This window comes from Colias eurytheme, chromosome 16 (genome assembly GCF_061535395.1).
Source record: "Colias eurytheme isolate Ceu_HAF_F1 chromosome 16, ilColEury1 Martin Lab GWU primary, whole genome shotgun sequence".
Taxonomy (NCBI): domain Eukaryota; kingdom Metazoa; phylum Arthropoda; class Insecta; order Lepidoptera; family Pieridae; genus Colias; species Colias eurytheme.
In genome coordinates, this window is record NC_142995.1 from 10,191,383 (window position 1) to 10,207,845 (window position 16,463).

General features: G+C 32.5%; 2 non-coding genes across 2 annotated transcripts; both read left to right on the forward strand.

Moving 5' to 3' along the window:
- The first annotated feature begins 15,797 nt into the window (after positions 1–15,797).
- On the forward strand, positions 15,798–15,869 carry TRNAW-CCA (transfer RNA tryptophan (anticodon CCA)). Its single transcript has one exon. It is a non-coding gene; the product is annotated as a tRNA-Trp (tRNA).
- Positions 15,870–16,176: 307 nt separating this feature from the next.
- On the forward strand, positions 16,177–16,248 carry TRNAW-CCA (transfer RNA tryptophan (anticodon CCA)). Its single transcript has one exon. It is a non-coding gene; the product is annotated as a tRNA-Trp (tRNA).
- Positions 16,249–16,463: the final 215 nt, after the last annotated feature.

Sequence of the window (16,463 nt, forward strand, 5' to 3'; positions counted from 1 at the left end):
ACTAGCCGCTCCGCGCGGTTTCACCCCCGTGGCTCCTCTCCTGTTGGTCGTAGCGTGATGATATATAGCCTATAGCCTTCCTCGATAAATGAGCTATCTAAAACCGAAAGAATTTTTTAAATCGGACCAGTAGTTCCCGAGATTAGCGCGTTCAAACAAACAAACTCTTCAGCTTTATAATATTAGTATAGATATATCAAAGCTCTTTGGTACTAGAATTAGAAACTTGATTTTTTAAAGTTAATTTGTATAGTAAACCAAAATTTTTTGATAATTTAATTCCAAGATGAGTTTCTAACACACCCCGCAATAAATGCTTCAATATTAAAAATGTAGATATTTAACAAAAATAAATTTAAACAATGATATAATTAAGCATTTTTGAAAAAGTCGAAAGGCTAACATTAAAAAAAATGTGTGCGTGTACTAGTGTACACACGTAAGAAGTGAAACTTCTTCATGACCTTATTTTTCAAAAAATAATTTACTATATGAAACTTTACAGAAATACGTCGAATCACGCGTGGTAGGGATAAGAAAAAGATGGCGCGTAACGAAAAAATGTTACACTAAATTTTTTTCCAACCCCGATAAAGAAGTTTCACTTCAAAAATATTCTCTTAGTGGAACTTTTTATTATTATTGACATTCAATACAAGTGTGATAGAAGCAACCAGTTGAATTCAAAATGTTAATAAAAAGCACATATTTTATAGAAAGTAATTTTTAAAAGATTGTTGTGTAAAGTAAGTTGATAAGATAGTTCAAACCACAGACACACATTCCTATTCCATACATCTATATATATTACTAGCGGTCCGCCCCGGCTTCGCTCGTGGTACATATGAAAAATAGATGTTGGCCGATTCTCAGACTTACCCGATATGCACAGAAAATTTCATGAGAATCGGTCCACCCGTTTCGGAGGAGTATGCAGACTAAAATTGTGACACGAGAATTTTATATATAAGAAAGAAGATATACCATACAAACTCTACCTTAAAAATCCTAAGATTAGCTCCGTAAAATATTTTAAGGTAAAAACGGTTTAATTTAGCAGAGTAACATGCGAACACTTTTTGCACAGCCTGAGTTATTTGGCGATATTTAAAGTTATCGCTCTGGTAATAACATAATTTGAAGTGTGAACTTTCTCGTCCACTGTTTAGGCTGGTTACACACGAGGCAGATATAAAAATAATAAAGTATTTATCTATATGAAAAATATGCGATATTTTGTATGCGCATTATGTCGGTTGTAATCTTAAAGTAAGTTATTTATATTTGCGCAGTATTCGATAATTTTTGGGCAGAGTACAAAACGCTTTATTTATTGCAAGCTGTGGACATTCGATTTTAGTTTGCAATCTATACAAAATATTATAAAATTTATATAATTTTAATTAGTACTTGCCTATACAAAGGAAATATGGTTCAAAGTTTATCAAAATTCGAGTAGATTGGTGAGTATGATTTTTTATCAGATAGTCATTATTTTATTTTATTATTACTATACCTATGAATTAAAGAAAAATAGAATAAGGTACCACTTGTAAATGTCATTTTTTAAAGAACAACACCAAAAAGTTTACTATCTTACTCAAACGTCGCGTCTCACCCGCGCGTCTCTAAAACGGCTAACACAAAATTGATTGCATTGCATTTTAAAGTCGGTAGATATAAACACGTATTCCAAGGCATTAAAATATTTCAAATTGCTTTCGACGTTGCAGGAAACATTAGGGCGCTTACAATTAATGAAATACTTTTACATAAAACTTGCATTTAAGTGTATTTAATCCAAAGACATTTAAGTAATGAATGTTGACTGCAAGGAGTTTTTAACTTTAACTAAGTCAGGAAACAAATTATTCTAGACTTGCTTCCGCCCGCGACTCCGTCCGCGCGGATGTCGGTCTTGGCGTGGGTGGTTTATTTCTCCATTTTGAGTAACTCTGACAATAACATCTTATAAATATCTATTGGACCCAAATACGGCTAGGCCTATAATAATACCCAACGTGTGTTCGCTGTTCTACAGAACAACGTATATGGATAAAACTGAAAAATTAAGATTAATTTTTTTTCTACGTATTTTTCCAGGATAAAAAGTATCCTATTTTACGCCCAGGATAATAAGGTATAATTATACCAAGTTTCATCGAAATCGAACCGTTAGTTTTCACGTGTCTTCACATACAAACAGACAGACAGACAGACAAAAATTTTTTTAATCACATATTTGGGTTTGGTATCAATCCAGTAACACCCCCTGCTATTTATTTTTTCAATATTTTCAATGTACAGAATTGACCCTTCTTCAGATTTATTATATGTAGGTATAGATAAGCAGTGTCTAAGAAACTAGACTGTACATATTTATTTAAGTTTTTATGCGAATTACAACGATCCCTACTGATATTACAAATAAAATGCAAAAGTAAGTTTGTCTGTCTTCTTATCGCCTAAACTACTGATCCGATTTAGATGAAATTTGGTACAAGGATAGTTTAAGACTGACAAAGGTCATTATAGTTTATATTCCGGAAATCCCACGGAAAAGGGAACTATACGTGATTTCCTTTACTACGCAGCTGAAGCTGAGGGCGAAAGCTAGTTAAACACAATTTCATGCAATTTCTTTATTGAACCATTGTATTGAACTGTGATTTTTATATTGTGTCAAAACCATTACACTCTTTTAGGCAGTCAGTCAACACATCATCAACACCAAACGATTGAGCTGTGATTAATGTATTCACACTGCGTTACTAACTTAGAGGTCACTCAACTATGTGCTTATAGTTTTTGAATTGAACGATTTGTAACCTACACTCGATTTTTTACTTTATTATCTGTATAGAGGGTCTAAATTCGTGTGATTCGTATATTTGATTGTTTTTATCCGGGACAATGGGAATGTTTAATTGCGTGTAAAGTTACGAAATAGTGTAAAATGTATTATGTTTAAGGGCGGTCATACGCGAACGACTGGAATATTATTTATTGCTTCAAACAAAACATCTAATGTATTGTAATTTCTCTCTCTCTCTCTCTTGTCGGTCCCTCATGTTTGTAAAGGTACGTTATACGTTATTGTAATTTGTAGGTAATGTGTTATGACATGTTATGACGAACGTGCTTCAGGTAGTAAATAATAATATTTTGGCGAAAAGAAAATGAAGAGAAATTAGTAGGTACTAGCGATTATATTAATTTTAGTAACAAGAAATATTTTATCGGTTTATTAATTCCATCATAAAACATGATTTTCAACAAAGATGAAAGAAAGACTGACACTTACTTAAAATAAATCCCATCAGTAATACACGTAATTTTCTTGAAAGCCAGGTGTTAAAGCTAGTTAATTTCACAATGAGGTGTGCTTAATGAAGACATCTTCTATTAATTTCACGTCTCATCTGTTATTCTGTTGGGTTACGAAACATTTTGACGAGAATTCACAGGTTATAAAATATTCATGATTCGCTAAATGGTTTGTCTGTTCGTGGATCATTGTTATACACGTGTCAGTTTGATTACTTACTGATTAGTTAGATTATCTTGAAACTATTTCTTGGTAGTAACTTTAGACTCCATATTATAATAGTGATTTCAGTGTGTTTGTAATGAGAAAATATTTTCTGTTGTAGAAAATATTTCAATGAAATAAAATAATGAGCCAAATGGTTACGGCCTTTCTTTCGAACGAGATGGCCTATACTATTTGCACTATAAATTAGTTTTGCAAATTGATGATTATATTTTATGGTTATCAATTTATGATTATTTATTTGCTCAAACATTGTATTCGAGGTAATTTTAACTCATATTGATACATAGACACAGCATGCTAATATATAATTGAACATCTATGATAATAATTCCCATTTATATATTTGTTACAATATAATATCTATAGCCATTAATAAAATAAATAAATAAATATTATAGGACATTATTACACAAATCGACCTAGTCCCACAGTAAGCTCAATTAAGGCTTGTGTTGTGGGTACTAGGCGACGATAAATATAATATTATAAATACATATATAGATAATAACACCCAGACCCAAGAACAAATAATTGAGTTCAACCATCGAGATATATTACTAGAGGGGTTATTCCAAACAAAAACATTGCGCGCGGCCGATGTGGTGGGGTACGTGTGGAACGAGCGAGGCGTGGCTTCAAGTTCAAAGATTAAGCAATGCGTGCAGATGCGACACATTGTGCAATCTGTTTACTCGGTACTATCTGGTGGTACTGATACTAGGGAATTAATAAAACGAGGATTTTATATTAAACTATGTATTTTAATTTCCTTTAAATAATATCAATTTATTAAGCTTTTGTCGTTTTGTGTAGTAATCAATAGTTTTATCAGTTTTTGCTTCATGATGTAATTTAAATGGATACGATGATTCAATGTTGATGGCGTTTACGTATAAGAAACTCACATTTTGAAAAATCTCACGCGAGATTCGAGGATGGGGGAGGGGTTGAATAAATTCTCACGACATCTCACCAGGGGGGGAGGGAGGTGCAGAAAATTTTAAAAAACACCTCACGTAATTTATGGACGCCCCCTTACTCGATCACAATTTTTGTAACTTTACTATAAACGGAACTACATTTAAAAATATACTTTATTTATTGAGTTATAAGGTTGCTTCCATTCTGTTTATTTACATTCTCAAAAACATCAATCGCTGCAGAGGTGGCTTGCGACAAAGGCGGCTTGTGTCAAAGGCCTCGGCGATATCATTTAAGAACATAATATTATGTACTTTAGGCAAACTTGTTATAAGATCTATTTTACTTTCTTATTAGTCCATTTGACAAGGATATTGGGTAAGATACCTATTGGAATAATTTTATTATTATGTATGTACTTATTAAATCCGCGAATAAAAAAAATTTTTAGTCGTGAATATAGAAATTGGGTCGCATTTTTTTAATCCGCGAATAGTGAAAACACGAATAAAGGAAGCGCGATTAAGGAACTTTTACTGTATTAGTTTCTGTGAATGTTGTGTTTATTTGTAATTGTTGTGCATAATAATTTATAAATCCTATTGGAACAACTATTGATTAGGCTTTTTTTAATAAATAAAAATAGGTAAATAAATAAATATTACTTAATATAACCTACCGTTTTACTTTGCGTAGTCGGGTAAAAGTATAAATATTTAGGTACTACACCACGGTAATCTTTCCTAGTAGATATTGTATATACATAGTTAAAAAAATCCAGTTACATTTTTTTAACAGACTCATCGATAGTGTCACGTCTGTGCTGTTAGTCTATGAAAAATGGCGCGAAACGCAGAACGCGTGGTGATTTTTCGCAAAATGATAACAATATTAGTAAAATGCATGACTTACTCATAAAAAGGAAACTTACTGGTGAAAAGTCACTCCTCGGGCTTTGTTTGTATTATGGGAACTGTTAAAACAATATCTAAGCAAACACGAAGGCATTTTGAACAGAGCAATAACACGTGTTGACGCGGCAAGCGGGGGGCACAGTCCGACACAGACTAAAGAGACTTGTGATTCTTACCTCTAGCTCGTGTTAAAGAGAGTGTAGTAGCGATCGCCTCTCTAGTACGTAGTACATTCTATCTCGATGAGTTCAACACACAAATATTTGCCCTGTCCGGGGATCGACCCCGGGACCGTCGGCTCAGTAGGCAGTTACTTTACCACTGCGCCAACCGCGTCGTCGAAAATAACGCGTTTAAAAATGTAAACAATGAAAAATGTATATTCTCAATAGTCGCACATGCATTTCAAGCCTTATAAAAGTTGCCTTGCGTGCTAATATCCTAACGCGATGGCTCCCGATACACATCTAACTAATTTAATTATATTCATATACATTACGCATTTATCTCCATTTTGACTTAATTTGGTAGATAAGAAAATTGTTCTACTCGTTCTGTAATCACGATATATTTGTAGCTATATCTGATTGAACACAATCCTATGGGGAATTTATAAAAACAATGTTTGTTAGAATCGTTGAAATAATACATTAAATAATAATTGTTTTTGTTAAACGTTTATTTATTTCCTTACTTATACGATACTCCTCTCTTTAATAAAAATTGTAAGGGCCGATTTTCCAATGCGGATTTCCAATTACGGAATTGAATCCGTCGAACACTGCCGCCTAATTCAAAGTGACTTAGATAGACTGGCAGCATATTATATTAAGAATCGTATAAGTGTAAATGTTAATAAATGCCAAAAAATCACTTTTAGTAGGAAAAAATATCCAATAAACTTTGAATATAAAATAAACGATGTTTTGATAAAAGAAGTGAACTGTGTACGTGATCTAGGCGTATCGCTAGATTCAAAATTGATTATGTCGGAACATATTGACATCATTGTAAATAAAGCCTATAAACAACTTGGTTTCATAAAGCGATCATGTAAAGATTTTAACAGCATAAATTGTATAAAATCTCTATATTCGGCCTATATTCGAAGCATACTCGACTACGCGTCGAGTATTTGGTCTCCCAGCTACGCCGTATACATAGATAGAATAGAATCAATACAAAAAAGGTTTCTCAGGTTTTTAAGCTTTAAAAACTTTACTTATTTTGACAGCTATGACGAAGCTTGTGTCCGCTACGAAATAGAACCGCTAGAAATACGACGTAAACGAAGTGATCTAATGTTGCTTCACGCATTATGGAATAACCACATTGACTGCTCAGAATTGCTTGAATCGATGCAATTGAATGTACCCGGTTTTCGTACGCGCCAGACTAACTTATTTTACATCCCTAAAGTTAATACTAATTATGCACGAAACGGTGTGTTAAATCGCATTATGCGTGTATACAACGCAGAGTACACAAGTGCTGACATTTTTCTACTCTCTAAACAACGCTTTGCTAATGAAATATCTAAAATAAATGGTTTTTTAAACAAGCACTAGCACACACGCACACACCTACACGCACGCACACGTACACATACACACACACTCACACACACATACTCTCACACACACACACACTCATTATGTTATGTTTTTTATTAATATTATTGTTACTAGTTTATAGTCTATTCTTGAGAATGATATTATGTTGTAATCCTTATTGGCTATTTGTTCAGTTAATCAGCAAAATAGTGGTCTTGTTAAATGTAAAGCTGTTGGATTACCAAATAAATAAATAAATAAATAAAAATAAATAAATAAATGCTTGGATAAAACTTATCCGTCCAATAACGTATTACACAAAAATATTAAAATGTCACGTAAACTGTCAAATACGGGAAATTAGAATACGTTTTTAAAATGATAGTTTTATACATTATTCGATGAATAAGTTTTATCCAAGCATTGAAAAATCGGCCCTAAATAATATAAAAATATCATAGAAATTGTCTAATAAGAAACTTATTTGAATATGTGGAAACTGAAGAAATTTATTTTCATGATTTCTTTAATTTTTATTTCTATTAGTTTTATTGGTATGGAAAAAATTATATTTATTTTGAATTCATATATTCGCTTGCAATAAGTGAAAGTATTACATTAATATAAACACAACATTAAAACTAATCTTACATCATAAACCTTAACATTGTGCACGTGTTAGTAAAAAGATAATCCTATCCAATTAAATTGCTCTATCCCTTAACACGTCCTTCAAAACCACAACAACTATTTAATTTATTCGCATTATACATATATCACACCATTATCGACCTTAAATCAAAGGATCAAAATCGAATTTCATAATTAACATTTATGTTTCATTTCGAGATAGACTTGACAATGATAAATTTGCTTCTAAATTACTCTTTAACACAAAGACATAGAGTTTTATTTCGATTGATAAATTATGAAGTTAATTTTGAATTTGGAAATGACGAAGATGTAAAATATTCGATTTGAGAAACGTAGATGTCAAGCGATAGTGCGTAAGAATAGGGTTGCTAGTTTAAATTTATTTATTGTATTATTGATGAATCATGTTTAATAATAATATTATAATTCCCTTCAATATACTAAAATAAGACGCTAAAATTTAATGGGTGAATTTCTTATTAATATATTGATATGATCGATCAATTGTATATTTTTTATAGTCCGAATGCAAAAAAGTTTATCAATAGGTATAACAAGTCTGTATATTGTAGGTATATTGTAAGTTAATTTTACTTAGCTTTCAAATAGAAACAAATTTAATACAGGGAAATAATTAAATAATATATTATAGTACATGTATGATAATATTGTGCACAAGCTCAGGACAAGATGGAGAGTTTTCGTCTTGGAGAACAAGACTTACTACGGGGTTTTAGCACCACAGTAGTAAGTAAATAATTACGCTGAAGTGAGAAAGTATGTATTATTAATTTTAATACATTTAAAAGTGCTCAGTGACAACCCTATCTCAGTCCGTTTCTGCTCCAGTAGGTGACGCATCCCAATGACTCATTCATCCAGTTTTGTACTTCACCGAAATCCCTTTTATTTCGTTACTCCATCAATTCATCTACCTCTGAAGGGTTTGTCTTGACAGTGTTTGAATAATATTTTACACTAGCGGTCCGCCCTGGCTTCGCCCGTGGTACATATTTCGCAATAAAAGGTAGCCTATGTTCTTTCTCAGTGAAGTCCCGTGTCCCCTAGTGGGGTAAGGGGCAGATGCATTATACATCTGTTTCACTGATTGATATTCTTTAGGAACAAGTAGGTGATCAGCCTTCTGTGTCCTGCCAGACCGAGACATTTTTTTTCTTCGTCTCTACCCTCGATTCTACGACCCCTCGCGGTTCTACGCTCACGCGTCAACCACTGTACCAAGGAGGCGGTCAAAAATAATATATCATGTTAGTATTAATTAAATCTAATTATTAGTCAATTTTCATGTACAAAATAAATGGCTCATTTAAAATTTTAAACCAAGGTCAGTTTTTAGCCATACAATATTTTATTTTCTTACAGAAATGTAACTTGTAAAGTTGTGACTTGAGGCTGTACAAGATAAAACGTCAAGTAACGAATAAAGAACTTATAACGAGAGCTTGCGCCATGTTAAGTTAATTTCTCAACTTAAACTTTATAAGTTCGTTTTCAAGCTTTTAAACTATTAAACTAAATACCATTTACAACTGTTGTAAGTATACTTTTATTACCAGGTTCAAGTGATTGAAATTCAACTATCTTATTATGACTCTATTTTTCGACTTATTCGACTGCCGGTGACGCGATGAAAAATATACATTTAACAAATCTATATGCATTATAATATGGAAACAACTATATAATTTTTATCGCGATGCGAGGAGAGAACGGCCTAAAATGCGAACTAAAACAAATCACATTAAGATGCTATTAAAATGAATCCCTCCTAAAGTAACAATTGAATAGTACCTAACTCAACCACCTCTTACGAACAATAGTTAACTAAACTAAACATAAAACTGCAAGCTCCTGGTTTCGATTATGGAAACTTACAATTATCTATCCACACGCTACTGTTTCACGCCGATCTTCTTTGAAACGCAATCAACTATTAATATGGTACCTACAAAGTAGCCACACTTCTGTGGAGATGCTGGCCCAATTCGTGCCGAAGCTTGTTCGACTCCAACAAACTCCAACAACGCTAATTTTTATTTTGATTCGAAAAAAAAGGTATCGCTGAAAATCAGTACAGTGAAAGCCTGTGTTTATGCTGTAAAATGCTCAGCAGCAATCATTTTAGCATGTTATTGTTTATTAGGTTTAAACAGATAATTGTTAAATTGTAATATAAGCTACTAATTATTCTCCTCTACATTATTATTGAAGTAATTCTTTACTCTTACTTTACGAAGTAGCTATCTATTTAGCCGTGCTATTACTTTCTCCATTACCCCAATGCACTATGTAAAAAGCACATTTTATTCCATCGTACCCAATAGATCTTGTTTGTCCAAAAGGTACACAGTCCCCAAAATCCGGGATATCGCCATCAATTTGTGATGGATGGGGCAATCGCTCTTCCGATACGCCTTAGGGACCAAATAACTTGCCTGCATAGTTCGTGTATGTTGCCTTTAAAATGGGGAATAAGTATTTTTAATTAACGTCTGGTTGTAGAAAAGGAATTGTTTTTGAAGAGCGCTGAATATTTTCATTAATTTATGTTTTAAAGTTCATTGTAACGTATTTTTTTCTTAAGTTGTGTTTTAAATACCTATGTTTTAATCGTAATATCATCATTAATTACTTGAGTCCTAAAAGACGCTATGGCAATTATTAGTAAAGTAGTGTATAATAAATAATAATGTCTCTACATAAAACTTGATAATAGCTTTTACTATGATTATTATTATTTGAAAGAGACGTATATCACTACAGCTTCATTATCCCCATAAATGTCTATATATACAATAAATTAAAACATTTCAATGTATTATGTACAACCATGTGAATAGATAGTTACGCTCAACAATTTTTTTTTTTCAAAATTTAAACTAACACTTCAAACTAATTCACTTTTCAAACATTAAAATCTTTATTTCCCTTGTCTCATAGCAAAAAAAAAAGAAAATCCGGTCGTTTACTAAATCACCACTTTAGAAAGTTCACCCGTAACGCGAACAACTTAACAGTTTCAATTTATAAAGTGAAGTAAAAAAGCTAATCTCGAAATCTTAAACGATCCAAGAGATGGTGAGATTTATACAAAAAAATGTATTACACTGAAAATTAAACGGAATGAAAAAGTTAATTGTTTCAATGTTTTGTTTGTATGTTTGCTTGTATTACACAATGTACAGTGTACACATTATTTTATATATAACTCACGACCACATTAATCTCCATGAGTTTTGTAAATGTAAAACAAGTCTAAATTACTCTTTTAAATCTTTGCTATCCGTCTCTGCAAAACCGGCTCAGCCGTTTCGGATATAAACACAGTACTGCTTATACAATTTTCAATGGTAGAGAAAAAGGTCAGTTTACTACTGACTCTATTCTCTTTATATTCTTACATCATTCGATTGCATACTAGATGTGACCTGATTGAATTCCTTAAATATAAAATCAACAATAGTTGATTTTATGAAAAATCTAGCTTTATAAATTTATAAAGAATAGAAAAAATTCGATCACGAGGCGGGACTCGAACCCGCATCCTTCGCGCCATTCCGGGGCGGATGCCTGACCAACTCAGCCACTCGTGACCCGCCCGAGCAATCGAATTTATTCTATTCTTTCAGTATTGTATTCACTGAAAAGTGCTTCATATTGGTTGAAATGGTTGTTAATCATCTCAATAGATGGCGCGTGGTGTGTCCCTTCAGACACATAAAACTGAAAGAATAGAATAAATTCGATTGCTCGGGCGGGTCACGAGTGGCTGAGTTGGTCAGGCATCCGCCCCGGAATGGCGCGAAGGATGCGGGTTCGAGTCCCGCCTCGTGATCGAATTTTTTCTATTCTTTATAAATTTATATTTATAAAGCATTTGAATGCCATAAAACCAAAAATATAAATTCAACAAAAAAAGGTCGTGTTCCATCGTTACAATATTGTATTCACTGAAAAGTGCTTCATATTGGTTGAAATGGTTGTTAATCATCTCAATAGATGGCGCGCGGTGTGTCCCTTCAGACACATAAAACTGAAAGAATAGAATAAATTCGATTGCTCGGGCGGGTCACGAGTGGCTGAGTTGGTCAGGCATCCGCCCCGGAATGGCGCGAAGGATGCGGGTTCGAGTCCCGCCTCGTGATCGAATTTTTTCTATTCTTTATAAATTTATATTTATAAAGCATTTGAATGCCATAAAACCAAAAATATAAATTCAACAAAAAAAGGTCGTGTTCCATCGTTACAATATTGTATTCACTGAAAAGTGCTTCATATTGGTTGAAATGGTTGTTAATCATCTCAATAGATGGCGCGCGGTGTGTCCCTTCAGACACATAAAACTGAAAGAATAGAATAAATTCGATTGCTCGGGCGGGTCACGAGTGGCTGAGTTGGTCAGGCATCCGCCCCGGAATGGCGCGAAGGATGCGGGTTCGAGTCCCGCCTCGTGATCGAATTTTTTCTATTCTTTATAAATTTATATTTATAAAGCATTTGAATGCCATAAAACCAAAAATATAAATTCAACAAATCTAGCTTTGCTTATGTTTGATAATGGAAATTGAAATTTGGAACTTGAACTATTTTCATAATAAATTTCATCCAAATAAGAGCTGTGGTTTTGAACACAGACAGACATTTTCTGTTTATAATATTAAATTCTAATAATTATAAAATGCATACTAATATAAAGACTACCATTAGTCTAGTTTATCCCTCTATCATTACTTATACGTACCTCAAATATATTCGATAACCTGCAATCAATCCTAGGTCTTAGACCTTCGTAATATCTAATTAGCATAAAACATAATTTATTCTAGACAAATCGTGTTTCCTTTTTTATAAAGTCAAGAACCGTAAGTGAACATGATAATAAAACATGTAATAATTAACATACAATTGAAGTAATTCGCGGTTTTACATTGAGTAATTTCTGTTTTAAAATTTATGAAATGTGGTAAGGATGGTCGGGAAATACAGTGTAGTTTGTATTACGCTAAATACGAATTTGACTCTAAAAATATACATAAGGTAGTACTAGCAAATAAGTATACATTTTCAGGATTATATACGGAAAAATATCATCTCTATCATACAATGAACAATCTTTGAAATGGGTTTAGCCGTTCCAACAATAGCTTCTGAAATAATAATAGTTAAAAAAAACTAAAAAACACGCTTTTAGTTCGCTTTTCTATAAAACGCGTGTTTTTTATTTTTTTTAACTATTATTTATTTTATCAAATTAGTGTATTGTCATCGGTCCTAAATAAATTTACAAAGTTTGAACGAAATCTGGCCGTTTAAAGTGGGTCAAAATCGCGCCCAAAGAAGTCGGTTACAAACATACAGGTGACGCTAATATAAATTATAAAGCGTGTAAAAAAATGTGTTCATACGGCATTGATTACCTAGGTATCACATAAAATTTCCATCGAGCGAATATTATTAATCTAATTTTGTGCGTAGTTGTTGTTTTTATATTTTGTCTTATTATACTTCTTTCTTATATTTATTATATAGTAGCGATTCAACCCGGCTTTACCCGTGGTACATATATGTATACAGTATAACCCATAGCACTCACAGATCACCTACATAACAACGGGGAAAAAATTACTGACATCTGTCCAACAGTTCCTGAGATAAGCGCGTTCAAACGAACAAACTTTTAAGCTCCATTCCATGTTAATGCGTTCTTTAAATGTAGATTCCTTACAACTTAATCCTCAAGTTACATTGTAACTTAAATTGTAAAGTTGAAAGTATATTTCATAGATTAAAAGCAATTAAAGCCATCGCATTCGTGCTTTGCCTTCGTTATTAGTTAAACAATTTTCATATTGGCTTTAATAAGTGTGGGTTAAGTTACAGGCGAATATACTTATTTGTGCTTGAAATTATTTGTACTAACAACGAATATAGAGCCAAACTACATACCTAATAACGAAATTGAAAATATGGCTTTTGCTGAAAAATATACATTTTTTACGAGTAACTCAAACTCAAAACTCAAACTCAAACATTTATTTATTCAATTAGACTTCTTCCAGAAGCACTTTTGAATCGTCATTACATTCTTTAAATTTACCACCGATTCGGAAAGCAGTATCTATGGAGAAGAACCGGCAAGAAACTCCATAGTTGCTCTTTTAAAGTCATGTCCATATACAATATAATTTTACATTACATGTTACTTACATCTAACTACATAATATTATATATTATCATAATATGCCAAAGAACTGTCCTGTTATTCTTACGCGACAACCCTCCATGGATTTTCATCTTCCATATATTCCTTAATGCTGTAGTAGGCTCTCTGAACTCATACGTTTTTTAAATAAGTTTTTAATTTAACACTACTAAACTCTTTAATACTATGAGGAATTCTATTGTAAAAACGTATACCTTGGCCCATAAATGAATTTTTAACTTTAGCTAACCTATAAAATGGCATTTCAATTTTATTTCTATTCCTTGTGCCATAACAGTGTCTATCTCCTACTTTTGTGTGTAAGTCCGCGTTTTTGTGTACATGTAAAACATTATTAAATATATACTGCGATGGTACAGTGAGGATACCAATATTCTTAAAGAGATCTCTTAGTGAGTCCCGAGCACGTAAATTATATATAGAGCGTATGGCTCTTTTCTGTAATATAAATATAGTTTCTATATCTGCAGCCCTGCCCCATAGTAGAATTCCATAGGACATAATGCTATGAAAGTAACTAAAATAAACCAATCTAGCCGTATCTTCATCGGTGAGATGCCTTATTCTTCGAACTGCATGTGCAGCTGAGCTGAGCTTAGCAGCGGTGGTGGCAACATGGGTCCCCCATTGTAGCTTCTCATCTAGTGTCAAACCAAGAAAAACAGTAGACTCGACAGGGTATAATACCTCCCCGTTTAAAATGATATCCCTTTTGACCTTTTTTACATTTGGAAGGATAAACTCTACACAATTTGTTTTTTTGCATTCAATAATAAATTATTAGCATTAAACCAATTAAATATGCGTAAAAGAGCAGAGTTTACTTCGTCAACATTTGTGTCATATCTATCCACATTAAATATTAATGAACTGCTTTTCTTACACAAGCTGCAAAGGTTCTAAATCGCCTGTCGTAGGCAGCGTTTAAAATCTGTTAAAAAGTCGTTTATTACTAAACATCTTTTCATTTATAACGGTTCATTTACATCAAACGATCGAATGCTCAATCTAACCCCACTATGTCAAATTCTTTTAGTGTAAACAGTCGTAGAGCATTATTTCGTTGTTTTTAGTGCGTTAGAAAAGATTCTATGCTCTAACGCTGAACAATACGAAATTTCGTTTACACTAAAAGATCACGAAAGAATGATCTTGCTCTAGCTCTAGCTCTATGTTCGTTTGATATAAATGTACCATAAAAAAATGATGTACAACACACTTAGAAATTAATACAAAATAAGTTATACTAAAAAAAACGCTCCTAACTTACACCACAACCATTTCTAAGCGATTCAAAGTAAGTGCGACGCAAGTTTAGCTACACTGTACGTTGCACCACCTGTATTGTAATTACTTTAACAACATAACCCCCCTACCCCCTTACCCCCTTCATCCCTGTACCCGGGGGATGACAGTTTTGGAACATCTAATAGTAAATTCGGGTTAAATTGTACTTTTGTGTTATTTTTAATTTAGAGGAAATGGTTGAAGCATTCGTGGAAAGTGCGAAAAACCAAGAAAAAATATCTTATGGGCTTTCATTATTGGTTGTTAAATTATAACTATCAGATTTTGATTTATTTCATTAATTATTTTGTGCGGTTTTCCCCGCGTAATTTCCCATTTTCTCATTGCCTCTTAGCCTTATTGTTTTTATATACGATATAATAATATTTTGTGCGTAATTTTTATAGCTTTATTATCTTCCTCGATATAATCCAAAACTAAATTTAACTAATAACATCCAGAAATACCCAAGATTAGCACCTTTAATTAAACAAATATTATATGCAATAGCCTTTGTTTGGCTTCAGGTTTTTTTATTGCTTGTTTTAAATAAAATACTGTGTATTGATTATCTTTCCTTCCCTTGAATTACTCAAAATAATTTATATTTTATCTACTAAATTAAATAAAAAATAGATTAGAGGGTAGATTTAGATACATATTACAACGACTCCGTGGCGCAACGGTAGCGCGTCTGACTCCAGATCAGAAGGTTGCGTGTTCAAATCACGTCGGGGTCAAATCTTTCTTTTGTATTTTTACATATTTTAGAAAAATACTAGCTTTCCGCCCGCGGCTTCACCCAACTAAGCAAAATCGTCTATTATCATTAATTTTATATCTACCAGTGACTATCTAATGCGTTTTACGAAGAAAACTCATTTAAATGCGTGCAAAAATTTGGCACAACTTATCACTATTTTAGACAGTTTATAAATACCTAGAAAGATTTATCACAAAGTATGTATAGATAAAATTATCTACATACCCATACCCATACATAAAATAACGAAAGATAAAATCTATAATTTCAATTGAAATCACAATGACTCCGTGGCGCAACGGTAGCGCGTCTGACTCCAGATCAGAAGGTTGCGTGTTCAAATCACGTCGGGGTCAAAAGTATGTTACTCTTTTGATTTTTTTATTATTTTACCAATAATAAAAAATATTTTTTTTCAACAATTTAAAATAAATAAATATTACATTTACATAATAATATATTAAGCTTTAAAAGCTCCATGTAAATAAAAACTCGTTACAAGATTCTTTCGTTGTTTGAAAAAAAAACTTTTAATGATACGGAAGAGGATTTGATGTATTTTATTTCGGAG